The following is a 26,038-nucleotide window of genomic DNA, read 5'->3' on the forward strand; positions in this document are numbered from 1 at the left end:
CCCTCAAACAAGTGCATTACTAAACTGAGTAGACATTAAAACTGTGAGCCTGTAACAACAACAAACCTCAAAACAAGTGAGTAACGCTCCAGCCTTGAATAGCGCAAGTGGAAATGGAGAGGATTCTTTTACAGGTCATATACACCTCCTGACGTGTACTTGGCAATCTGCTCCCAGACCGAACAGATAAGCAATACAGCTCTCAAAGCAGGAGACTGGTCTTTGGCAAAGCAGACATCCACTCAGGTACTGCAACGTCACCCACGGCCTGAGACAAGACAAAGTAGGTCTGCAACCTGAGAGGGTATATTTCTGATCTTTGGGAGCACTGCCAATGTGTCTCATTCAATGCATCCATGGCCAAGAGAGAGGACGGCAATCCCCCCCCCCCGCCCCAGCAACACCCGTCCCAGAAGGCACAGCAGAAGGGCCTCCCGTAAGTGTCCCAGACCCAGAGGTGATCTCCAAGCTCTCCTCTGAACCACTATTAGCCACGGATGAATTCACCCAGTCCAGTTACTAAGCATACTCTAACCTACAAGTCACAACATAGCAACTACAAATTACAAGCCTAAGTCCTGGGAGGATCGTATTTACTGGAGAAAACTCAAGGTCCACAGGGACATAAATAAGCACTGCAAAAAGAGGAACTTCTTTACAACACATGAGTGATAATATAAAACTATAATCTTGTATGCATACAGTAATCTCATTTAAACTTTAGAAATATTTTGATCTTTTTGAATTTGAGAGATGGAGACAGACAAAGCCATCTGCTGACCCATATGTCAAATGTCCACAACAGGCAAAAGCAAAATTGGGGAGCTGTAGGTAAGTCTATCAAGGTGTCCCATGGGGTGGCAGGGACCTAATTCAAGCCATCACCAGCAGCTCCAAGCAGAAGTTAGAACCAGGGCCAGCACCAGGATCAAACCCAGGAACCTCAATAAAAGACATGCATATCTTTTGTTAAGATTTTTATTTATTTTATTTGAAAGTCAGATTCACACAAAAAATGAGAGACACAGACAAACATCTTCCATCCACTGGTTCACTTCCCAAATGGCTGCAAAGGCCAAAGCTCCACCAATCCAAAGCCAGGAATCAGGAGCTTCTTCTGAATTTCCCATGCAGGTGCAGGGTCCCAAGGCTTTGGGCTGTCCTCTACTACTTTCCAAGGCCACAAGCAGAGAGTTAGATGGGAAGTGGAGAAGCTGACACACAAAATGGTGGCCATATAGGATCCTGGTGTATACAAGGCAAGGATATAGCCACCAGGGCGTCACACCAGGCTCTGAGACATGGGCATCTTAATTGTGTCCTTAACCCTTGGGTCCAAAGCTTGTCCCTTGCTAAGTTTTTAGGTATGATTCCACAACAACAATTATAAGGGATTAAAAGCCAAGGGATGCAGGTAGCACGTTGTGATGTCACTGTTCGAAATGCCTGTATCCCATACGGAAGTAGCTAGGATTCAGTTCCACTCATCTGCCTTTCCTTGATTTTCTTTACTGAAAAAAAAGAATCTCTAAAAATTAATCATAAAATTTAACTATCAAGTCCAGCATGGTAGCCTAGTCGCTAAAGTCCTCACCATGCATGAGCCAGGATAAAATATGGGTGCCGGTTCATGTCCTGGCAGTCCGACTTAGCATCCAGCTCCCTGCTTGTGGCCTGTGAAACCAACAGAGAACGGCCTAAAGTCTTAGGATCCTGCATCTGCGTGGGAGACCCAGAAGAAGCTCATAGCTCCTTGGCTTCAGATTGGCTTAGCTCCGGCCATTACGGCCACTTGGTGAGTGAATCAACATACAGAAGATTTTCCTTTCTGTCTCTTCTCCTCTCTGTATTTCTGACTTTCCAATAAAAATTAAAAACATCTTTTAAAAAAAGACACATGAATGCATGAAAGGGATATGTCAAAAACAAAAGACAAACTTACTCAATCTCTTGGATACAGAGTTCTACTCAATCACTTGTATTTGTGTAGGGTTTCAATTAAGGCCAATCCAGTAAACCAATATGATAGAAAAGTATTGAACATGCTTTCAAATTACATGTAGAAAAATACACAATTATTATGGAATAATATTCAGCCACAAAAAGAAACCTTACTGTTTACAACAAAGTGGACCTAGATATAAACTACTATGCTAAGTGAAATTAAGTCAATCCCAAATACACAAACATAACATGTTCTTTCTGACCTGCAACAACACAAACAACAGAACACACACAAAAAATATATAACCCCTGTGAGATTAGCACTCTGAGAATTAACCACTATATACTGCATGTATCTTTACTCATGAGGAACAGGATTTCCATTTGTACTTGTGCCATTTTTTTACATTATTTTATTTTCCTTCTTTTTCTCTATTTGCCATGTTATGATACATTTATGCAACAGAAAGTTAGCCTGTTATTGTGCAATGAATGATAATGATATTAACTGGGAAAAACATGCTACGAGGGTGATACTGAGAGGGAGGAGGGAAAGCAGGGGCACCCTACACTTCTAAATCTATATCATGAAAAAAGTGAAATCTATTCATTTTATATAAATTTAGATAATAATAAAATACAATGTACAACTGCTTTTTATGTAAATGTTAAAAATTACTGCATTGTTAACACATAATACCTCAATAAAAACATACTTACTTTGAGACCAGTGCTGTGCGATAGCAAGTAAAGCCACCACCCGCAGCGCTGGCTATGTACATTTTCACAATAAACAAGTTGATTTTGTATGCTGATGGAGAAGGGATTTTTATTTTTTAAAAAAGTAAACAATTGGGCCCGGCGTGGTGGCCTAGCGGCTAAAGTCCTCGCCTTGAACATGCCAGGATCCCATAGGGGCACCGGTTCTAATCCCGGCAGCTCCACTTCCCATCCAGCTCCCTGCTTGTGGCCTGGGAAAGCAGTCGAGGATGGCCCAATGCATTGAGATCCTGCACCCACGTGGGAGACCTGGAAGAAGTTCCTGGATCCTGGTTTTGGATCGGCACAGCACTGGCAGTTGCGTTCACTTGGGGAGTGAATCATTGGACAGAAGATCTTTCTCTCTCCTCCTCTCCGTATATCTGACTTTCCAATAAAAATAAAACAAATCTTTAAAAAAATAAAAAAATTAACAAGTAAGCAGTTTACAAAGTATTCAGCAATTCATCCTGTTTTAGCACTATGCAGAGTCTGTTCTTTCTTACATCATTCCCCTATCATGTTCTCACAGCAAGCACAGAACTACTTCTCTAATATATACACATGACAGGACACTTTTAATGTTCACCTCCCAATAGGAAAACAAGTTTATGATGAAGGCACTGTGCCTATACTGCTAAAAAAAATTCAAGTCTATAACTTGTCATGGTATAGAAGTAGTAAGTCAAGCATGCTAAACCTTACTTACTAATGATTATAATTAGAAAATTCCTAATTTGCTATCACATTTAGAGACATTCAATTAAGTTCACAATATTACTCATATGTAAATAGGCTGCCCTGCCAGAATATGAAATTTGAGATTGCTAACATTCTCATTCTTATTATTCGCCAATATCACTAGTATGTGCACCAACTATAGTGCTTCAGTTTTAATGGATTATGCCCTATGGCAATTAATCTGTTTTTAAGTTACTATCAAAACCACAAATAGATAACTTTATATACTAGCTCTATCTTATTCATGGTTTTACTTTCGTGGTTTCATTTAGTCAGTCAATCATGGTCCAAAAATAGCAATTGGAAAACTTCAGAAACAAACAATTTGTAAGTTTTAAACTGCAGAATCTTTTTTTTAAAGATTTATTTATTTGATTACAAAGTCAGATATACAGAGAGGAGGAGAGACAGAGAGGAAGATCTTCCGTCCGATGATTCACTCCCCAAGTGAGCCGCAACGGCCAGTGCTGCGCCGATCCGAAGCCGGGAACCAGGAACCTCTTCCAGGTCTCCCACATGGGTTGCAGGGTCCCAATGCATTGGGCCGTGCCCGACTGCTTTCCCAGGCCACAGGCAGGGAGCTGGATGGGAAGTGGAGTTGCCGGGATTAGAAACAGCGCCCATATGGGATCCCGGGGCTTTCAAGGCGAGGACTTTAGCTGCTAGGCCACGCCGCCGGGCCCCTAAACTGCAGAATCTTCAGTGTAGCATAATGAAATCTTACATTGTTGTCTAGCCTAAGATGTGAATCATTTCGTTGTCCACTACATATCTCCACTGTACATGTTACTTACCCAGAATTACTCAGAGCTGGTTGCAAGTTATCAGATAGACTATCACACATTCTACCACAGTGCTGCATTCAAGTAGCCCTTACTTTATTTAATAATAGCCCCAACATATAGGGCCTGGTGTGGCAGCCTAGTGGCTATAGTCCTTGGCTTGCACGCACCAGGATCCCATATGGGCGCCGGTTCTAATCCCAGCAGCTCCATTTTCCATGCAGCTCCCTGTTTGTGGTCTGGGAAAGCAGTCGAGGACAGCCTTGGAATCCTGCATCTGCGTGAGAGACCAGGAATAGGCTCTGGGCTAGGCTCATCTCCAGCCACTGCAGCCACCTGAAGAGCGAATCATCGTATGGAAGATCATCCTCTCTGTCTCTCCTCCTCTCAACATTTCAGGCATCCACTGAGGGCCGTGGAAGATATCTTGCTCAGATAAGAGAGAGTATTAATCACTTTCCTACCTCATGGAATCAATTAAAAATTTTTTGGATATCAAATAAATATACCTGAAGATCACACTCTCTGTATAGGATAGAACAATAAACTTTAATAATCAACATACTAACTGAAATTTTAAGCTCACCAAACTTTAGCACTTCACTAAAGGCCCAAATATTACCTACCAAATTACAAAAGCAAAGTAATGTATGAAATTCCTCAATATTCTGTCTCTTCAATCAAAAACACCATTTTATAACTTCATCCATCTGTACCTGAGCAAGGGCCAAAACTCTCCTTATGGATAATATTTCCATGTGTATTCCTGGTCCTACCTGTTCCTAGCTATTCCAGAAGTAGCAGTTCTGTACTGAATGACCCGCTTTTAGTTATCTCCCCATTTTTACTTCACCAGTAAGTCAGTAAACAATTCCTAATTTAAAATATTCATTTTATATTAAAACCTAAACAATCAGTCAAAATGGAGATATTTTTAAAAGTGGAATGTGAAGACAATCTCTTTGGAAAATGGAAAAAATAGACTCGTAAGTGTGTGATATTAACAATTTTAATATGTGTTTAGTTATGTAGCAGTGTGAATGTGCAGACACACTGATGTTTGAATGACCTACATTTCCAGGATATAAAATTATCTAAGGGCAATTCAGATTAGATATGACCCATTTTCAGGAAGAATAGGATGCCTGGAGATGTTACAGATATTTTCTTTTGAAAACTCGTGAAGGACACAACATTAAGTGACCTATTTAGACTGGTTTAGATATAGTCTACCAGAAAAACAGAAAACCAAATGCTATAGAATGTTTCTTATTTCAAATTTCATATCAAGTGTATCATTTAAATAATTTTTAGGACACAGTGTGGTGACACAACAGGTAAAGCCACGGTCTGCAATGCTAGCATTCCACGTGGGCCCCAGACCCTGTCCTGGCCGCTGCACCTGCCATCCTGCTCATGCTAATATGCCTGGGAAGAGCTGCAGAGGACGGCCTGCATGCCTCAGCCCCTATACCCACTTGGGAGACTTGGGTGAAGCTCCTGCCTTCATTGCAGTCATCCGAGGAATGAACCAGCAAATATAAGATGTCTCTCCTCTCCAACTTAGACATGCAAGTAAATAAGAAAATAAAGCTTTACCCAAAACACACACACAGAGTAAAATAAATGGTTTCACATATCCATCATAAAATGAGTTCTATTTTTTTGTGATTTTTTTTTTATTTTGAAATTCAGAGTTGAGGGAGGGAAGGAGAGCGAGTGAGAGCGAAAGTAGAGAGAGATCTTCTATTCGCTGGTTCACTCCCCAAATGGTTGCAATGGCCAGCACTGGGCTAAGTCAAACCCAGAGTCCAAGAGTTTCATCCAGGTATCTCACACAAATGGCAAGCGCCCAAATACTTGGGCCATCTTCTACTGCCTTATCCCAAGGAACTGAATGGGAAATTGAATAGCCAGAATAGGCTCTCATAGGAATGCCAGCTTCACAAGCGGCAGCTTTACCTGCAAGTCTACAACACCAGCTCCACATTTTTTAAAATGAAACATAATATATCACATATTTCAATAATCAGCATACAGAAACTAGTTTTTTAAAAACACTGTGTGGGGCTATTGGTGTAGTATGCTAACTCTCAGCCTGCAGTGCTGGCATCCCATATGGACACACCAGTTGGAGTCACTGTGGCTCTACTTTCAATTCAGCTCCCTGATTAAGGTCTGAGACAGCAGTGAAAGATGGCTCTAGTCCTGGGGCTCCTGCACCCATGTGAGAGATTCAGAAGAAGCTGCTGGCTTTGGATTGGCTCAGCTTCAGTCACTGCCAGTTGAGTAGTGAACCAGTGGATGGAAGACCTACCTCCCTCTCTCCTTCTCTCCTTCTCTCTCTCTCTCTCTCTGTCTCGTGCTACTTCTCTCAGTAACTCTTACCTTTCAAACAAAAATAAATCTTTAAAAAATATTTGGAAATCCCAGAACCTATGGAACTGTATCATAAAATTAATTTAAAATATACGTATTTAAGAAATGCCTACAAAACAGAAGGCAAAAAGAGGGAGCAATTCAGAATGTAGAATGCACTAAAACAAGATAAAAAAAAGACTTGCATGTTTTCAAAGATGTACCTCCTGATGGTATCTCTTCTAGTTTGCTCATTTCCAGACTATCTCCTGAAGATACAAAAATGGATTACTTACATCTGAAGGAAAACTCTCTTTTGTAAAATGAAAAGTTCATGTACTTAAAAGATAAAGATTAAAAATTCCTGTACTTCAAAGCAGATAGAAAAACAAACCAGATTAATGGTCCTTCAATATTCCAAACCTCCAGGTAAAATAGGATGCCATTTTCCAGGAATCTTTTTCAGGTAGCCTCCTATACTAGTTACAACTACTACTGTTTCTAATTTACATTAGTATAAATGAAATACTTTTATTTATTCATTTTTTTCTTCATATTTTCATCTTAGTATTTAAAAGCTTCAGTGTCTCACTTGACAAGTCTCACAACATTCAAAGCATGAGGAAGTAGATACAACAGAACACAAAGCGAAGGTGTGTAACACTCCAAATCGATCCAGCTGCTGTGGAAAGGAGACAAAGGTTCAAACTGCTCTGATTCCATTAATTATGCATAAAGGGCAAAAATGACAGCAAACAAGGGAGGAGACAGATAACTCACAATCAACTCCAATATATGCATGAATAAACACAAACTCAAAATATTTTTACACTGCTTTAATATGCACAGGATTTTCCAGAAATTCAATGTTATGTAACTGGCAAGAATGCTGTTCCTTATTTGCAAACTTGCTGAACATTTCCATCACTCAAGAAAAACATGTGATAAAGAAAAGTTAATCATGGTATCTGAGTTGTTAACATAACACATCTACGTACTAGTCAAATTTGCAACTGCTACATTAATGATTATTTTACATAAAGATGTTAGCATGGGACTATTTTATTGTGCCCTGCCACATAGAAATGCCCAAGTCTTCCCCATATTGACATTCCCAGTACATTTAATTACAATATGTGTGTGTGTGTGTGTATATATATATATATATATATATATATTCATTGCCACTTCCTTTCATATCCTAGATTTTTAGATTTATACATTGTTTATGTGTATATTTATTTATTTAAAATACACACAGGTATAAGTTAAAACATCTATTAATTTCAGAACAGTCAAGGAGTAATAGAAAGTAATTGCTATGAAAAACGAGCACCTGGTCTGATTAGGCAACAGGACAGAGTTGGAAAGCTACCCACTTGGAGGAAGAATGAGGCTCAACAGGGAGAGAGAAGGGCAGCAGTGCCGCAGCAAAGGGTGCCTTGGCAAGGAGCACAAGCCTCCACAGGCCCCAGGCCTCCAAACGCCGCAGAGGCTGAGACAGCACGTCTGTGGATGCAGACACAGGCAGGGAACTGGAACACGTTTCAAGTTTTAACACAGCAGTCGAAGCAGAAATATCACTACTCCCTAAGCGTGAACAGAGGAAAGAGAAAGCTAACAAATCCTTCCCTTGCCAGGCATTTCCAGGGATTTACAGTATTTTTTGTTTGCTTCTGATTTATGTTGCTTAGGTGAGAAAAGACTTTTGAGAGATTAATTCAACTTACTTTACACTGCAGGTTCTTACTTTATTAGGTATGCCTAATTTCAAGTTTCATTTTCTATGGAGAATGAATTTCTATGATATTAAGATTGGATTCAAAAATCATCCTTGGGGAGGGGCACAATCATAAATAAAACATAAAACAAGATTAGCTACAAGTGATTATAACCTGAATCTGGAGGATGGGTACACAGTAGTTCATATTCTTCTCTCTCTCCTTCTGTAAGTATGCTTAAAATTTTCCACAAATGGGCCTGGTGCAGTTGCCTAGTGGCTAAAGTCCCCACCTTGCATGTGCTTGCATCATATATGGGCAAAGGTTCTAATCCCCGCTGCTCCACTTAACATCCAGCTCCCCGCTGGTGGCCTGGGAAAGCAGTGGAGGATGGCCCAAAGCCTTGGGACCCTGCACCTGCATGGAAGACCTGAAAGATGCTCCCAGCTCCTGACTTCAGATTAGCTCAGCTCCAGCCGTTGTGGCTACTTGGGGAGTAAACCAGCAGACGGAAGATATTTCTCTCTATTTCTCCTCTCTGTGAATCTGAATTTCCAATGAGAATAAATAAATCTTTGAAAAATATTCCACAATAAAATGAAATGCTACCTTAAAAATGTTCAATGATATTTACTTTTCAATATAATCACCTTATACGGCAAAGTGATGACATTTTACCAGGGTCTATTTTGAGGACTTATTAAGCAATGATTTCATATTTAATGCTAAATTATCTTCATTTCTCAGTTAATCTTCCATCTGATTACAGCAAGCAATTGCATGCCAAGTTAGGGGGAAAAAATGAAGTGAGAAAAATTAATTGAAAGCTGTTCCCAAAGTTGGGAGTTAAGAGTTTAAAAATCTATCTCTGGGGCTGGTGCTGTGGCTCAACAGACTAATTCTCCACATCCAACCACCAGCATCCAACATGGGCACCAGTACGAGTCCCTGCTGCTCCACTTCCAATCCAGCTCTGTTTACAGACTGGGAAAACAGTTGGATAATGACCAAAGCTGGGACCCTGGATCCACATGGGAGACCCAGGAAAGACTCCTGGCTACTGGCTTCAGATTGGCCCAGTTCCAGCCATTGTGGCCATCTGGGGAATGCACAAGCAGATGGAAGATATCTCTCAGTGTCTCTGTAGATCCTGCGTTTCAAGTAAAAATAAACAAATCTTAAAAAAGAAAAAAAAACTCTCCCCTAAGGAATTTTATTTGGCAATATTCCTATTACAAAACACGCACACAAAGCTTATTTTCTATTTACAGCTTTATGCAAAAATGTAACTGACTTTCTAAATTTTTATTCCATAACACTGCCATAAAAAATCAACTCCAGGAGCCAGCACTGTTGTGTGGCAGACTAAGCTAACTGCAAGGGCAGCATCCTGTGTTTATGTGGGCTGAGCACTGATCTGAGACCCAGCTACTCTACATCCTGTTCAGCTCCCTGCTAAGGCACCTGGGAAAGCAACAGAAGATGGCCCAATTGCCTGGGCCCCTGCCACACACGGGAGACCTGGATGGAGTTCATGCTCTTGGCTTCGGCCTGCCCAGCCCAATCATTACAGCAATCTGGGATGTGAATCAACAGAAGGAAATTCTCTTTCCATCTCCCCCTTCCTCTTTTTGTCTTGCATTAAGTAATAATTCTTACAACAATAATAAATTTAAAAAGATTCTATCATTAATTTAGCTTTATGTCTTCATGCAATCTCAATTTCTTTAAGGCAGTTTCTTCAACTTTTCAAAAGGAAACGACAATCAAATTAACCCCATAGTATTGACCAGTACTCACACCTTGGGCTTCTCAAGTCTCGTCTATGCACAACATGAACACATCCAGATTATCAAATGGATAATGTCTAGGCCAGCATTGTCTCCCTGTGTTATGAACAGATCCCAGGTCAAAACTATTTTCATAATAAGACTAAGGAAATCTGCATCTTCACTGTGGTTACAGTTGCAGTAATGATGCAGAAGCAATAACAGGCAAAACTTCAGAAGCTCGGCCTGCATCAAGGCAATGGGACCAACAAACACTGCTCATGGAGCAGAGATACTGCTGCTTCGTTTAAGAATTCCATTGACAAAACAATGAGTGTTGCTGGAACAGGTGACAAGAGTTAAGATGTCATCCCATACCAGGGGAATTGGGTTTGGGTCTCAGCTCTACTTTTATCCCAACTTCCTGCTAATGCACAACCTCAGAGCGAGCCGGTGATGGCTCAGGCACCTGGGGGGCCCAGAATGAGTTCTCAGCTCCCAGCTTCAACTGGGGCAAACCCCAGCTACTGTGGTCATTTGGGATCATCTAGGGAATGAACAAGCAGATGGGAGACAGGGCTCACTCATGCTCATTCAGTCTCTCTCTCTCTCTCTCTCTCTCTCTCTCTCTCTCTTTCTCTCTCTCTCTCTCTCTCTGCTTTTCAAACTAATTTTTTTAAAGATTTTATTCGTATTTGAAAGGCAGATTTTACAGAGAGAAAGATTAGCTTGCTTTACCACCTCACTGACCCTTCAAATAACTGTTTAAATTGTTCATTATTTTTCTGAAGTATTTTTCCTCAACTATATATCTTACTACGACACTGTATGATGAACAGGAACTCTGCATTAACCACTTCTGCTTAAAGTATGACAGTTGCCTAAAGCAAAATACTTGGGAAAATGTTTTGATTCATGATCCTCAGGAACTGAACATTTTTTATTTCATATTTTCTCATGAAACATTAGAAGGAACTTTTAAGCCATAACTATTTCACCTTGTGTATTTGGCAGACTTAGTATTTCTGTTGATTTTGCTTTTTGCTTTGAGTGAAGACTGTTACTTCAAGTAAAACAAACTGGCGATGATAAGGTAGAGTTTTCAGATGAAAAGCTACAGCCATGGACATAACTCTCCAAAGATATTCCTGATAAGATCAGAGTATGACTTTCTTCTAATATTACTAAATTTGGAAAATGGGCATAACTCAAGGAAACAATGTGTTCCAAGTGACGAATACATCACGTCGCAAAATCATGCATGATTAAAAGAGCTATTCAAAGTGCAAAACAAACCAATGGATTGTAATGAAACAAAGCACAAAAAGTTCAGTGATAACACTTAAAATTCCACCTCAGAACTTTAAGAAATTACTACTTGCCTAGTTTGAGTGAAGGACCAAAAAGAATACAAATGATATTTGAAAAGGTAAATTAAACACTTCTCCTTCTGTTCCCAACAACATTTCTCTCTGCGAGCTCAGATTTTCTTCATGTATAAAGAGAACAAAACAATACATTGTAACAAACTGAATGCTTACAAAAGTGCAATAATTCAGCTGTACTTTATGAAATTGCACATTTAAAAGATTTAAAAGGTAAAACTATGCCATTCTCATTTTTTTCGGAAAATAGCTTTTTTTGGTAAAATGTTGTTTTCTCAATATGCATTTATTGCTTGTATTTTTCAATGGATTTTTAATTATTAAATTTTAATTTCGAGCATAGTCATTATCAATAAACATGGCCCACATAAACAAAATCTTTGTGGAGTCTTCAGTAATTTCTAAGAATATAAAGACTATCCTTTTCCAGTAAAAACAAATAAATCTTTAAAAAGAAAAGAGTATAAAGAATCCTGTGGTGCTGGCTTGGAGCTATATTGCACTAAACCTTTGCCTGGTAGTGCCAGCATACCATACGGGTGCTGGTCTTACCCCTGGCTACTCCACTTTTGATCCAGCTCCCGGAGAAAGTGCCTGGCTCGGCTCTGGCTGCTGCAGCCATTTGGGGAGTGAACCAACAGATGGAAGACCTCTCAATCTTTCCTTTTCTCTCCAAGAAAAGTGTCATTCAAATAAAAATTAATAAATCTTTTTTAAAAAACCCGTGACCTGAAATCCACTGACTAATGGTAATCCAAGCCTTCTGGTATTCATGATTCAGTGAGTCGGAGAGCATGAATAAAGATGCACACACGTTACACTACAACTTGAAACAGTAAGTTAGATGAGTTCAAGCAGACCATGACAGATGGGTAAGATGAAATCAGTACAGACAAGCTATTTGGACGAAAAGGGGCCAGAACAGGAGTATTTGGAGAGCAGCTCAATGCAGCTGGAGGATAAAATAGAGGACTAATGGATGCTGAAGTATAAAAACAGACCAACACTAGGTCCCAGATGGTTCTGAATGCCACAGCAAGGCTGATTCCATAATGCTACTGACAAAGGGCTGTGGAGATGCTCACTAAGTGGAAGAGTGCTACAATAAATTTTGTTTTGGAATATAAGCCTAATGACTACGCCTAGGATAGACAGTACATTTAAGAAACGAGCAGACAGAGATGTATGTGGATGGAAAGAGAATGAGGCTGGCACTGAGACGTGGCTGAATGTGAAGGTCAGCCTTCCAGAGAAAGAATAAGTTTGGAAAACTCACAGCATCCGCCAAGCGCAAAGGGGGGACAAAAAGCCATTCACAGTCCCAGCGGAGCTCCAAGCAAAACAAGATGCAAGTTTCTGAAATGGATGGATGTCACCTGCAGAACATCATCTGGCAAATGTTTGTCAAGATGATGGAGAAAAAAAACCTTGGGAAAACTACATAAAAGTAAGACTTGGAACCATGAGTCTGATATAATTGCCAAAAATAAGAACAGACAAGGTAGAGCAAAATACTAAACACAGGATCTTATGACCACATAACCAGTAACAGCATAAGAAGAGGCAAACAAACAGCAAAATAAAATTTAAAAAGTGAAAGACGTGAGAAAGAGTATGGCTACACAAGTGGGCAGAAAAGGGCCTGGGAAAGGTTAGCTGACAAAAAGCTGAAAAGCTCTGAAAGAATAATGTTCTAAATGAGGTCACCAGATCTCCTAATGAAGACACTCAATGCTGAGCATTTAAAGACATGACACATTACAATGAATCAGGGATCAAGTCTTCTCATTAGCATGACAGTAGGAACAGGAAACATATTCTACACAGGACTATGTGAAAATATGCTTTCCAAACTGCTCAATTGTTGGTAATTTTTTTTATTTTAATTTATTTATCTGAAAGGCACAGTTAAATAGCAACAGCAAGAGGAAAAGCAAGATAATATTTTCCATTTGCTGGTTCACTCCCCAAATGTCCACAATGACTGGGGTGGGCTAGGCCAGATCCAAGCCACGCTGCTGTCCAAGCAGCACTGTCAGGGAGCTGGATCAGAAGCAGAGCAGCCAGCACCAGAACCGGTGCCCACATGGGATGCCAGCTCTGCAGGCAGCAGTTGCACCACAATGCTGACCACAACTATCGCAATTTCTAAATAAATTTTTGGAGCCAGAACTGTGATGTCATAGGGTTAAGTCACCATCAGCAATGCCAGCAGCCCATATCAGCAGCAGTTCAAGTCCCAGCTGCTCCACTCTCAATCCAGCTCCCTGCCAATCCCTGGGAAAAGCAGCAGGGGACCGTCCAAGTGCTAGGGCCTCTTCACTTCTGTGGGAGACCTGGACGAAGCCCCCTGACTCCTGGCTTCCACCTGGCCCAGCCTCAGCCACGAACACCCTCTGTGCAGTGAACCAGTGCACAGAAAACCAATTCTCTTGACCTCCCTCTAACTCTTTCAAGCAAATAAATATTTTTTTAAAAAAGAGAGAGAAGAAAAAGGAAAAAATTCATGTGTTTTACAAGATTCTTCCTCTGACCAAACAAAAAAGAAACTTCGAGAAAAAAAAAAACTCGAACTGGATTCTGGACTGGAAGCAAAACAATATGGCCAAGGGGCCGTCTACTCAGACTTCAACACGAACAACAGCCGCCTAACCATCGTTACTTTGTCATGCCTTGTACGGCTATATACACAGAAGAGATTAATCCTGAAGAGATTTTTCAAAGCTTGGAGTCAATAACAGAACACACAGAATCAGAACTTAGAATTGTAAACAGGGAAATGACTAGAACCAGACCACTTGAAACTATCTTTCAGCTCTACCCCTCACTGCTTCTACCACCTTAGCAAGTTACTTAAACTTTAGCTCCCAACTGGAAAACAGGATAGTTAAAAGCAGCCAAATCTTGAGGCCAGCTCTGTGGCGTAGCAAATTAAGCCTCTCCCTGTGTGCCAGCCTCTGCCTGTGTGCCAGCATCCCATAAACGCACCAGTTTACCTCCGGACTGCCCCACTTCTGATGGAACTCTCTAAAATGCACCTGGGAAAGCAGCAAATGGCGATGTAAGTGTTTGGGCCCCTGCATTCACGTGAGAAACCCAGAAGAAGCTCCAGACACCTGGCTTCAGTCTGACCCAGCCCTGACCATTTGGGAAGTGAATAAGTAGATGGAAGATCTCTCTTTGTCTCTCTTCCTCTCTCTGCAACTCTGATTTTCAAGTAAATTTTAAAAATCATTTTTTAAGCTGTAACTTAAGATTAATATGACAAATGAGAAAATGTTTGCAAAACAAAATGGTGGTATGCCCTTAAGAATTCTTTAAAATTCTTAAGAATTCTTAAAACTGAACTGTTCTAGTATGATTTTATACCACTCCAATGCACCTTTATAATGTATCATCAACGTCAAACCCATATGACCTTAATGCTTCAGTGTTCAAAAATGCTTAGTATGACATGCTAAACAATAGAATCCTGGAGAACAGAGTCCAGGCCCAAGACTTCTTAGACCAGTTCCAAAAACTGACATGTATGCAGTAATACGCCCTCTCCATTTCTGCTAATCACTCAACAGAGGCCAGCACTGTGGTGCAGTACAGTAGGTAAAGCTGCTGCTGTGACATCAGCGTCCCACAGGGGTGCCAGCCCATGTTACACCTGTTCCACTGCTGAATCTGCTAACGACCTGGGAAAACCAGATGACCTAGATATTTGGGGCCCATGACACCCATGAAGATGACCCAGAAAAAGCTTCTGGCCCCCACAGCCATCTGGGGAGTGATCTAGCAAGTGGAAGAACTTTCTCCGTCTCTCCCTTTTCTCCACAACTCTTTCAAACCAATAAATCTGTTTTTAAAACGTCATTAAACAACTGACATTAAAATCCCTAATTTATGCTGCCTTTCCTTCCAAAACAAAATTATCAGCAGACTGCATCTCTATGGAGTATAAAAAGCTAAGGTAAATGTTTTTTGATTTACTCTAGCGATATCCAGTCCTATGGTCAAACTCGTAAAATTTCATCCTCCTCTGCCCTCTCCTAGCACTGGACAGAAAATCTTACTTAACTTAATATAAATCTTCTGAATTAGTCATTTGCATAATTGGCAACCACTTCCACACTCTTCACTCATCTCATTTCTCCACCATCTCCCTGGCCTACTCCAGTCATGGTTTCACTGCAATCTCAGACATCAGCACAACAGATCCACAAACCATCCTCAAGATCAACAATGACCAACAGGCCAAGGCACAGAAATTAATGCAATCCTCTTCAGAACACACACATGCCCTTTGTTCTTTCCTCTAAATACTAAGACCAAAAGGAAAACAGAAAGAAAATCACTCCCACAAACCAAAACACAGCTGGTTCATCTAATTTTAGAAAAAAAAATAACAAGGGAGAGGAGAAAAATTCTCTCTGGAATAACTCAATCCTCAAATCAGGGAATTTCAAAGAACACAATACGGAAAAACCGACAGCCTCAATTTGCTCCTGCGGGATACAAATTTCATCAGTGTCGAAACAAAACAAACAGAATGTTTTTAGAGCATCCCACAGAAGGTAGAATTGTCTCCTTTAAGGGAAGCTGGAGGGAGAAGGGAGCAGCCTTTTGGCAGGGCAGTTAAGATGTCACTTGGGTTGCTCACTCACCATATCAGAGTGGAAGGACTCCAGCTCCACTCCCAAGTCTACCTTTCTGCTGATACACGCTGAGACGGTAACGGCCCAAGAACTTGGCTCCCTGCCACCCATGTTAGGAAACTGAGATGGAGTGCCTGGCTTTGACCTGGCCTAGCCTTAGCTACTGAAGGCATTTGGGGAATGAACCATCTGAGGAACATGCATGGATCTCTCTTTGCTTTTCAAATATATATATTTTAAATAAGTTTAAAAGAGGGCCCGGCGGCATGGCTAGCAGCTAAAAGTCCTCGCCTTGAACGTGCCGGGATCCCATATGGGTGCCGGTTCTAATTGGTTCTAATCCCGGCTGCTCCACTTCCCATCCAGCTCCCTGCTTGTGGCCTAGGAAAGCAGTCGAGGACAGCCCAAAGCCTTGGATTCCTGCACCCGCGTGGGAAACCTGAAGGAAATTCCTGGAGCCTGGCTGTGGATCGGTACAGCACCGGCCAAGGTGGTCACTTGGGGAGTGAATCATTGGACAGAAGATCTTCCTCTCTGTCTCTTCTCCTATACATACATACATATATATATATATATATATATATATATATATAGTCAGACATATATAGTTATATATATGTATCTTTGCAATAAAAATAAATAAATCTTGGAAAAATTATTCCACAGTAGTCTTAGTTTATTTACTGCTACTACAAGAATGCTATGTACTGGTGTTGTTGCTCTCAAAAAAAAAAAAAAAAAAGCCAGATGAATACAAAGCACGAATGACAGAAGGCAAAGGGTTTTTCTTGCCAAAACGTTTTTTCTAGTCACTGAAGGGATATTTGCAAAAAAAAAAAAAGAATTAATTTCTTTAAACCAAAACTACCTAATGAAGGAAATTTCTGAAAAACCTTACCATGATATCACACTACTATGAAAAAAAGATGCTTTACATTAAACAGATCTGAATTATGTTTGTCACTGAGTTATGTGGATTATCAAAAGTTCCCAAAACAGTGTGCGTACCTGGCCTACAAGTGAAGACACCAGTACCACACCAGATTCTTTGAGTTTGGTCCCTGGCTCCAGCTCCTAAATACAGATTCCTGTTCATGCAGACCCTAGGAGGCAGAGAGGACAGCTGATGGAAACTAATGGCTGTCCCCATATGAACGATCCCAGGTAGGGTTCTGGCTCTCCGTGTCACACCCCATCCCTCCCTATCCAAGTCATCTGGGGAGTGAAACAGCAGATGGCAGCTTGACCTCCAGGCTTCTAATTTAAAGGAAAAATACAAATACCAAAAGTGTTCAGCTAAATGAGAAAGTGGATATATGGTTCTCTTTTTTAAGACTTATTTATTTTTATTGCAAAGTCAGATATAGAGAGAGGAGGAGAGACAGAGAGGAAGATTTTCCATCCAATGATTCACTCCCCAAGTGACCACAATGGCTGGAGTTGAGCTGGATCCGAAGCCAGGAGCCTAGGAACCTCTTCCAGGTCTCCCACACGGGTGCAGGATCCCAAGGCTTAGGGCTGTCCTCGACTGCTTTCCCGGGCCACAAGCAGGGAGCTGGATGGGAAGTAGAGCTACCAGGATTAGAAACAGCACCCATATGGGATCCTAAGGCAAGGACTTCAGCAACTAGGCCACCACGCTGGGCCCGGATATATTGTTCTCTAACAGTATATAGATGGGAAGCAGAACTAAGCATTCTACAGATGTATCACAATGCTAGAATTTACTTAAAATACAAGGAAATACTACAAATTCCCAGATGTTCTAATTAGAATCTTATATATTCTCCCCCACTCCATCACACTCTCAGTCCGTTCTCCCTCTGCTCTTATCCTGGGAACCTGAGACTGCACAGGTAATCACCTGTGCGCCCCTGTGGAGTTCTAGAGAGTCAGTCTGGCCAAGACCTGAAGGTGCAGGGAAAAGTCAGCAAAATTCTCTTTCCACTCCACTAGCCTCAAAACCACATCCCACACTCACCCTCTTCCATAACAACACCAGCTCACTGCTCTGGTAATCTCTGGAGAATTAAGTGTTCTTGCTGTTGCCAGTCCCTGGTGCTTTGCTACCCTTGTTTGTCCCCTAATCTTTGTAAACAGTTTCTTCCATTAGAACCAGCAAGCATGCAATCTCGTTCCTGCTGGGACTTTGCCTGACACAAAGAATAACACCAGCTCGCTTACTCAACAACCCATTATGTAAAGAAATCGACTAAAAAGCTTCTAAAACTTATTAACATTTACACAAGCACACAATTATATATTGTTACTATGAGTCTACTGTTAAAATACTAAGTATATGGGGACCATCTGAGATTCATATGGCAATGAATTCTGGTCCTGGCTGCTCCACCTCTGAGCCAGCTTCATGCTAATGCAACTAGGCAGGCACCGGAAAACAGGCCCAAGTCCTTGAGCCTCTATATCCATGTGGAAGAACCACATGGAGTTCCAGATTGCTCAATTCAGCCTGGTCCAGCCCTAGCCTTTGCAGTCATCTGGGGAGTAAACCAGCAAGTGGGAGATCTTTCTCTTTCTCTTTCTCTCTCCCATCCTCTTCAACTCCCTTTCTCTCCATAAATGAATAAATGCAGTTTTAAAAATATACCAAGTAATATATATGTATATATATATGTGTGTGTGTGTATATATATATACACATATATATATATTACTCATTTCCAAAGGAAATCATTCCAGAAGCTGAAACAGCCACAGCAATTTAAGGTATGACACTTAGCATTTCATTGTCTTCCCAATGCAAATGCTACAAGACCCAAATATGCTTTAGGAAAAGTTAAGGATGAGACTCTGGTAACTATTTCACTTCCATTTTCTTCTTCAGTAGAACGCCCACATGACCTAAATGATCACGTCATTATTGTTGAAGTTCTAACATAGAGCTCAACTAGAGGCCCTTGGTGTGCAAATAAAATCAACAGGAAAGCGTGTTAAATTCTAACGTCCAGGCCATACTCAACTTTCCAAACGTGCTTTTACTAATTCCCCAGATAATACTGAAATCCACCTGTTTCAGAACTACATTTTAGTGGCCAACTTCAAGATTCTACTCAAACATCTAACATATTGCTTTTTTCTTTTAGGATGAAAATGTGACATTAGAAGTGGCAAAAAGGTTACACAGAGTAACATGCACACTAGTGCCAAACAGTGTGATAGTAACTAACATCTGCGACAGTCATCTCAAGAGCTACACAGCTGGGTAACATTGTGGCCTTCCTTCCACTGATTAGAAAGATGAGACTTCAGGAAAACGAATTAAGTTTGATCAAGTTGAAGCAAAACTAGGCTCTCCTTCAGTGGGGCTATCTCATTATCCATGAGCAGACAGTAAACAATGCTGAAATGCCTTCTCTGGAGCCACAAGACTGTCCCAGGAAGGATGAAGCGCCAGGGTCAAGGGGTTGGACAACAATCCTTTCCCTTCAAAAGCTCTCTGGACTCTTCCCTACCTACCACTCCCCAATTTCATCATCAATGTTTTCCACATACAGGATTTGCAATTGGTAAACATCAGAAACCTGTGCACATATGTGAGCCTTTTCTACATGAGACCCACTACACTGCAGTGTTGGCTATGAATGAGGGCATTTGATTTCCTTGAGCCTCAGTTTCCTGATCTTTAAAATGAGGGTAATGATGCCAATCCCATTAAGCAACACAGTGATTGAGCTTGGCATGGCCTCTAACACACAGCAAAAGTTCAAAAATCAATAGTTGCTATTAAAATTATACCTGGCCAAACTACTTTTAAAACACCAACAATGGGCCCGGCTGCGTGGCCTAGCAGCTACAGTCCTCGCCTTGAAAGCCCCAGGATCCCATATGGGCACCGGTTCTAATCCCAGCAGCTCCACTTCCCATCCAGCTCCCTGCTTGTGGCCTGGGAAAGCAGTTGAGGATGGCCCAAGGCTTTGGGACACTGCACCCGCGTGGGAGACCCGGAAGAGGTTCCTGGTTCCCGGCTTCGGATCGGCTCAGCACCGGCCATTGCAGCTCACTTGGGGAGTGAATCATCGGATGGAAGATCTTCCTCTCTGTCTCTCCTCCTCTCTATATATCTGACTTTGTAATAAAATAAATAAATCTTAAAAAAAAAAAAAAACAACAAACCAGCACTAATTCCCATTTGTTTTTTCTGAGCCTTGTTTCCTGTCACTCATGTTTATCAGAAGCAGGCTGTAAACCAACACACTGGGAGTTTCTAGTAAACAAAAAGCCAGAACACTTTACAGCAAATATTCCTTTTAGTAGAGCTTCAAATGAACCATTTGACAACTATCTATTTCCCAATCTCAAAGTCAGCCCTGTTGATTATACACTAGCATGAAGAGTCTATAATTAACTTAATTCGAAACAATAGTGCTCAGTATGGGGCCTTGGTTTTCATTTGAGCACTATTGCCTCAGCACTTTATACAATGCCCAGTCCATGGTAAACATTCCAATACTTTTTAAAAAGAACAAAGGCACAGAGGAGACCTGGACTGACATCAGGGCTGCAGGTTTCAGCCTGTGCCCATCCTGGCTGTTGCAGGCATTTGGGCAACGCAACAGCAAATGGGAGACACCTCTCTATTTCTTACTTCAAATAAATAATTCTTTATAGAACAAGGCATAAATTATTAATGAAGTAACACAGCTTGGCTCAAGTGAGTCTTTACAAGAACATGCATAAGCATCACATCAATATCATCTGATTGAAAGTTATTTTCAAATTAATTGTTCTTTTTTGATTTTTTCATTTAAAGCTCTCCAAGTAAAAAACCAATTATGCATCTCACTCCATTAATTTATTAAGATCTTTAAAGTAGCTCCATAATGATGTATCTTCTATCTTTGATTCCTATATCCTATTAAAAAAACTGTAACAACTTAATAATTATCTAAACCATCTGAATTGAAGCCATGAAATGAATAAAGTCACTGTTTTAGAGACTAAGCACAATTAACACCGAGGAGGCAAAGAAGTATGGCAGTCCAGAACCGAGCACTCTGGAAACACAGCTGGAAGCTTCACATTCTCACATTCTCCAGCTTCTTGAGTCGGCATTTTCTCATCAGCCGAAGAAGAACAGAAACAAACCTTTTATTTCTAACTTCCACAAGTTGTGCTAAGCATCAAACATACACAAAATCATTTCCCAAACAAAAAAACAGCATACACCTGCTAAGGTTACAGACATCTCCACATCTCAAATGGGTGGCTTCTGGGTTTCTTCTGATCACTCCCCCAACTGCCTAGCCCCGAAGTTCTGCCAGAATGAGGAAGAATCCATTCCCACCTTTGCTCCTATCTCAAACACAATGGACTCACAGTTGAAAAAGCCGCTCACCCATAGATACCAGAAATGGACAAATTCTGACACACCAAATATCTGACCTTATAAAAGCTGGTTAGCAGGTTGCTTTCAACTCCAATAACCAGTGGTGTGACATGCACAAAGGCTGAGTGTGTTTCTGTGGGGAGCTGCCTCCATGTACATTACTCACCAGGAACCTTAATATTCACCCCATGGGAATGCGCTCCAAGGGAAGGGTGTTAGTGTTTTGGTTTCACTTGAGACTTCATTTCTGCGTCCAACCTTAGCAAGATTTCTAAAGATGCTAGATTTCTCCTTTACTCTCCACGCTTTAGGACTCATAGGGAAAATTTCAGCTGACTTACAGTCATTTCTCAAGCCATTATGACATTCGTATAATTAGCAGGAGGAAAAAAGTTTCTTTTTGAAAATTATATTCTGTTTACATTTCAAGATTACAAAAAGCACACTAAAATTTTTCAAAATAAAGTATAATTCTTCAATGGAAAGGATTGTGGTTCCCTTGAAGTGTACAGAACACCTCAAAAACAGAACTGCAAAATATTTTCCTTAGTTCCTGATTATCTGAGGGCATACTCTCACAAGAGGAAAAAAAGCAGATGTGTCACAGATCATCCATCAATAATTTATGTGAAACCCTCACCATAATGGTTTTGTTTTACACGTGAATACGAGTAACCTTAGGAAGCAAAACCCTTAACGGTTAAAACCAAACAATGAAATCATGTGTAAAAGCATTTACCCAATGCAGTCTTTTTTTCTGCTCATTTACCCAACCATATTCTAGAGATGAAGTGTATGATTCTTTGTGACAAAAGAACTTGTGAAGTTCCAGGAATATTCTGGAAAAAAGACTTGTCCTAATACCATAGCTGACAATTTCATCAAATCTCAAAACAATTTAGTTTCCCTAAGAATACAGCTAATTATGTGATATTTAAAAGATGTACAATGTTAGACTATAGTCTGATTCCTCTAAACCTACCAAATAAACAGCACATAAATTTGTTTAAGATCCTGGAACTCTACCAGAAATGATAAAGCAGCACCATTCAAGCCTGTGGCATTGAGAATGAAAACACTCTCCAAATTCTAAACTGGTTCCAGAACCACGTTCATGGCCTATCACATCCACTTTGGGATGCGTTTTTCAAACCTCAATTTACATCTCCAACACACATCAGTTCTGTAGGGTTGTATGAACAGTCCAAGAGAAAAACAGGGCAAGCTACTCAGAAAGGGTAGAGACTCCAGGGTTAGAAGAATCCAGACGTTGCCCCTCCAGAGCTGCACTCTTGCAGTACGGATTTACTTCCAGGAGCTTCAAAGCACTCCTCCTTAAAAAGACAAGCGCACCAACTTGAAAACTGTACTGTACTGTACTGTACTGTAGATGGAGCCCCTCAGCCCGGGGCCAATTACAGCAGGTGCTCTTCGGCACTATAAAGCAGGTTCACAAACGACTATGCGGCATCTCTTTATGGGGACCACAATTAAATTGTATGAGGTTCCTTAAAATAGTCACATTTTTTCACAAGTCTTATTTTTTAAATAAGATACTTCTCAATATATGGAAGTGAATTTCCCTGTATTAGAAAGGCTTAAAAACATTTCAAATTAATGTTTCATATATCAAAGGTGCTATCCACAGAAAGTTAAATGCACCCTTACTTTACATATTACTTTTAAAATACATTTGGTGCTTATATTTATCCAAACATCATATTGTCAAATTCTTTAAAACTTCCTGGAAAAAAAAAAGCAGCATTTTAGGAGCCAGATACAGCCGGGTTGTCTAAACAATGGGCAATATGATACACGACAGACCCAGGCAAAGTCACAACAGGATGAGAAAAGAGCCTTCAGCCTCTCTCAGATTTCCTGGCCACTGTTATTTTAAAACCTGATCACGTAAACATAAACAGGGAAAACTCCACTTCACATCAGCCCATGGGCTATGATTTAGGCGCTTTGTTTTTAACATCTCATATGAGTTCACAAGAAATGCTGTAACTGTTCACTGCAAAAATGCTTAAGCATGACCATTTTAAAACCACTCATGGCTCTGTTACCACCCTTAACTATTAGTTTTTGAAAACAAACATGTAATATAAAGAGCTAAGAAAGCAATGTTCCGCTACACAAAAAATGCAATGCCAGGGACCAGTCTGCAGAAGACTAAAACAACTTCTGTTTACCAGTGTGGATGTAATTGCTGGGTAACTAAAAATACTCAAATGAGCTGATTTATTTAAAAGTCAATGAGCTATTTTGAACGCCTGCATTGTTTGATGCTAAGGCTTTAGCCCACTTGTAACATCTGTAGCAATTTCTAAATTTGACAATAAAAGACATGCAGGAAGTTTTTTTTTTTTAATTTTCTTACACTAAGCATTTGCCACTTGGAAAACCACAACGCAAGATATCTAAGAAGTGCAGTTAATTTGTACAGAAATGCTGCTTTGCTGCCAACCTTTGTACCATGAGTCCAACACTTGCATTTTATGGTGTGAACACAGTTTCTGCTAAGCTTCAACTGTATCAATTTTTCAAACTCAAACTCCAACTGCATGTAGATTTTCTGCATTTACACCAACAAAGTATAACAGCAAATGAAATTTTCATGTAACGCTACAGTAGTCTATTAAATTGGAGTAGTGTGCCTACTTGCTCACTAATATCTGAAGATTAGGATTTAAGCATCCTTCCACCACACACTTCATGCCAAAGAAAACATACCGAGTTTCCTGAAACTGGAAATAGTTCAGAGGCGGATGTTCCAGCAATAACCCTATCAAGCTATTTCCTAAGTAAAATTAAAATCCTAGAGTTTTAACTTTTTCATCATGCTAACTTTCTGTAAAGTAACAGAGTGATTTTGTTTTCCAGTAGTACGTCTGTAAAGTTAAGATACTCAAGCACTGGGTAAAGACCAAAACAAAATGCTAAGTTCTACATGTTGAAAATAGTAATGATATCGTTTGTTAGAACAAACCGCGCTCTTCCTGCTCAGAATTCTACGCCAGTTTATAAGAGAAAATAAAGCTACCACAGGGTGTGTAAGTCACAGTGGGACACCTGAAGGTGTATCAGTGACGACAACACCATGCAAGCCGATTCTCACGGTCTTTCTGGAAATGAGAACCACCCTAGCCGGGCGGTGCGTCTCCGCGCCCGGGCCCACCCAGCACCTGCTTCTCCCGACCGCGTTACTTGGCGGTCCGAGAAGGCCCAGAAGCCAGGCCGAACCGGGAAGGAGATTTCCCGAGGTTGTCGGCCCCCAGCGGGGCACTCGGGACACTCACCGGTGCACGAGCCAAGGCAGGTGTGCAGCGGCGGGGCTACCTGTCGCCGGGGAGGCCAGAGGGCGGGGTGGGGCTGACGAGCGTCCGGGAAGAGCGACGACGACACGGAGGGCACCGCGACCAGGCGGCGCGGGCGACAGGGCTGCGGCTCGCTTCCTGCTCGGTCCGATCCCGGCCCGGTCTCCGCCCGCGGCCGGCGCCCCGCCGAGTCCTCGGCCCCGCCGCGCGCACGTCACGGCTACGGAGCGCCCGAGGGGGCGGGCCGGGCGGCGCGCGCGCCCGAGCGCAGTGGGCTGGGTGCGCGGACACCGGGCGGTGGGAGGGTGCCGCTGGGCGCGGCCAGTCTGGACAGGCTCGCTCCTCTGCCTGCCAGACGGCGTGCCGCGCCATGGTCACCGGGTGGCAGGGCTGCGCGAGCCTGGGCACCGCCAGGAGTCTGCTCATGGAGAGCGAAAATGGGTCCAAGACTGGAAGGCTACCACCGAGGCGTAGGGGCGCTCGGGCCGGGGGCCCAGGTGCCCGGAGATGGCGGGCGCGTGGCTGTGTCATCGCAAATTCTACCGCAGCCCAAGAGTTTTTAACTTTTTCATCATGCTAACTTTTGTGCCTTTTGTGGGGAACAGCCTTCCTGTGCAAATAGTATGTTGATTTGGATTGCATGATGAAAACAGGCGTTGCTAGTAGGACGAAAAAAGTTTCCTTTGAAAAATAAAATGTAATGCTAAGTATCTCCTCGGTAACTAGAACACTTACACGTGAGTGCTGTCCACAACATGTAAAAGTAACAACTGGGAAACTTCCGGAAATCTGGAGAAACAAGTAGCTTCAGATGTTCCAGCCTTACTGGGGAGGCGGAATTCTGATGAGATATTGAAGCATACAAGTAAAGCAATAAAATATTAAGGAAAAAAAAATTGGGAAGTAAGAAAGAGGAAGAGAAACCAAAGAAGGAAATAATTTACAGCAATCTCAGAAGCTGGTTTCCAGATTGCTAGAAGATAAAACTTTATTCGAATGGAAAAGGGGAGGTGATGAATGGAACCTTTTTTTTTTTTTTTTGCTTTGATTTAATTTTAGATTTCATATTAAAAGCCATCGGGAAGCCAGTTTATTTGTACAGGTTTTTATGGCTTATGACTTGTGACTTCTTTTTCCTCCAAAAAGGTTGGGAAATCTATCCCTGAGTCCCTTTGCTGCTGACTCTGCCATGTGTCTCCAGCGTGTCCTATCCCTCTTCGTAACCACAGCCTTACTGGTTACCGTGTTCCAGGCGACCTGCATTTCGGG

General features: G+C 41.4%; 1 protein-coding gene across 4 annotated transcripts in view; it reads right to left on the reverse strand.

The window, feature by feature from the left end:
- MYO6 (myosin VI) overlaps window positions 1–24,962 on the reverse strand; it is a 161,344-nt gene extending 136,382 nt beyond the window's left edge. For 2 of the 4 annotated variants that reach the window (XM_004580452.2, XM_058661274.1), the window contains exon 1: window positions 24,752–24,960. The gene's annotated coding sequence lies outside the window, so the exon portion shown is untranslated. Of the gene's footprint in view, window positions 1–24,751 lie in introns of all 4 variants that reach the window. The other 2 variants (XM_004580451.2, XM_036494159.2) reach the window with 2 other exon arrangements.
- Between the last annotated feature and the right edge of the window lie 1,076 nt (window positions 24,963–26,038).

This window comes from Ochotona princeps, chromosome 1 (genome assembly GCF_030435755.1).
Source record: "Ochotona princeps isolate mOchPri1 chromosome 1, mOchPri1.hap1, whole genome shotgun sequence".
In the NCBI taxonomy this organism is placed as follows: Eukaryota; Metazoa; Chordata; class Mammalia; order Lagomorpha; family Ochotonidae; genus Ochotona; species Ochotona princeps.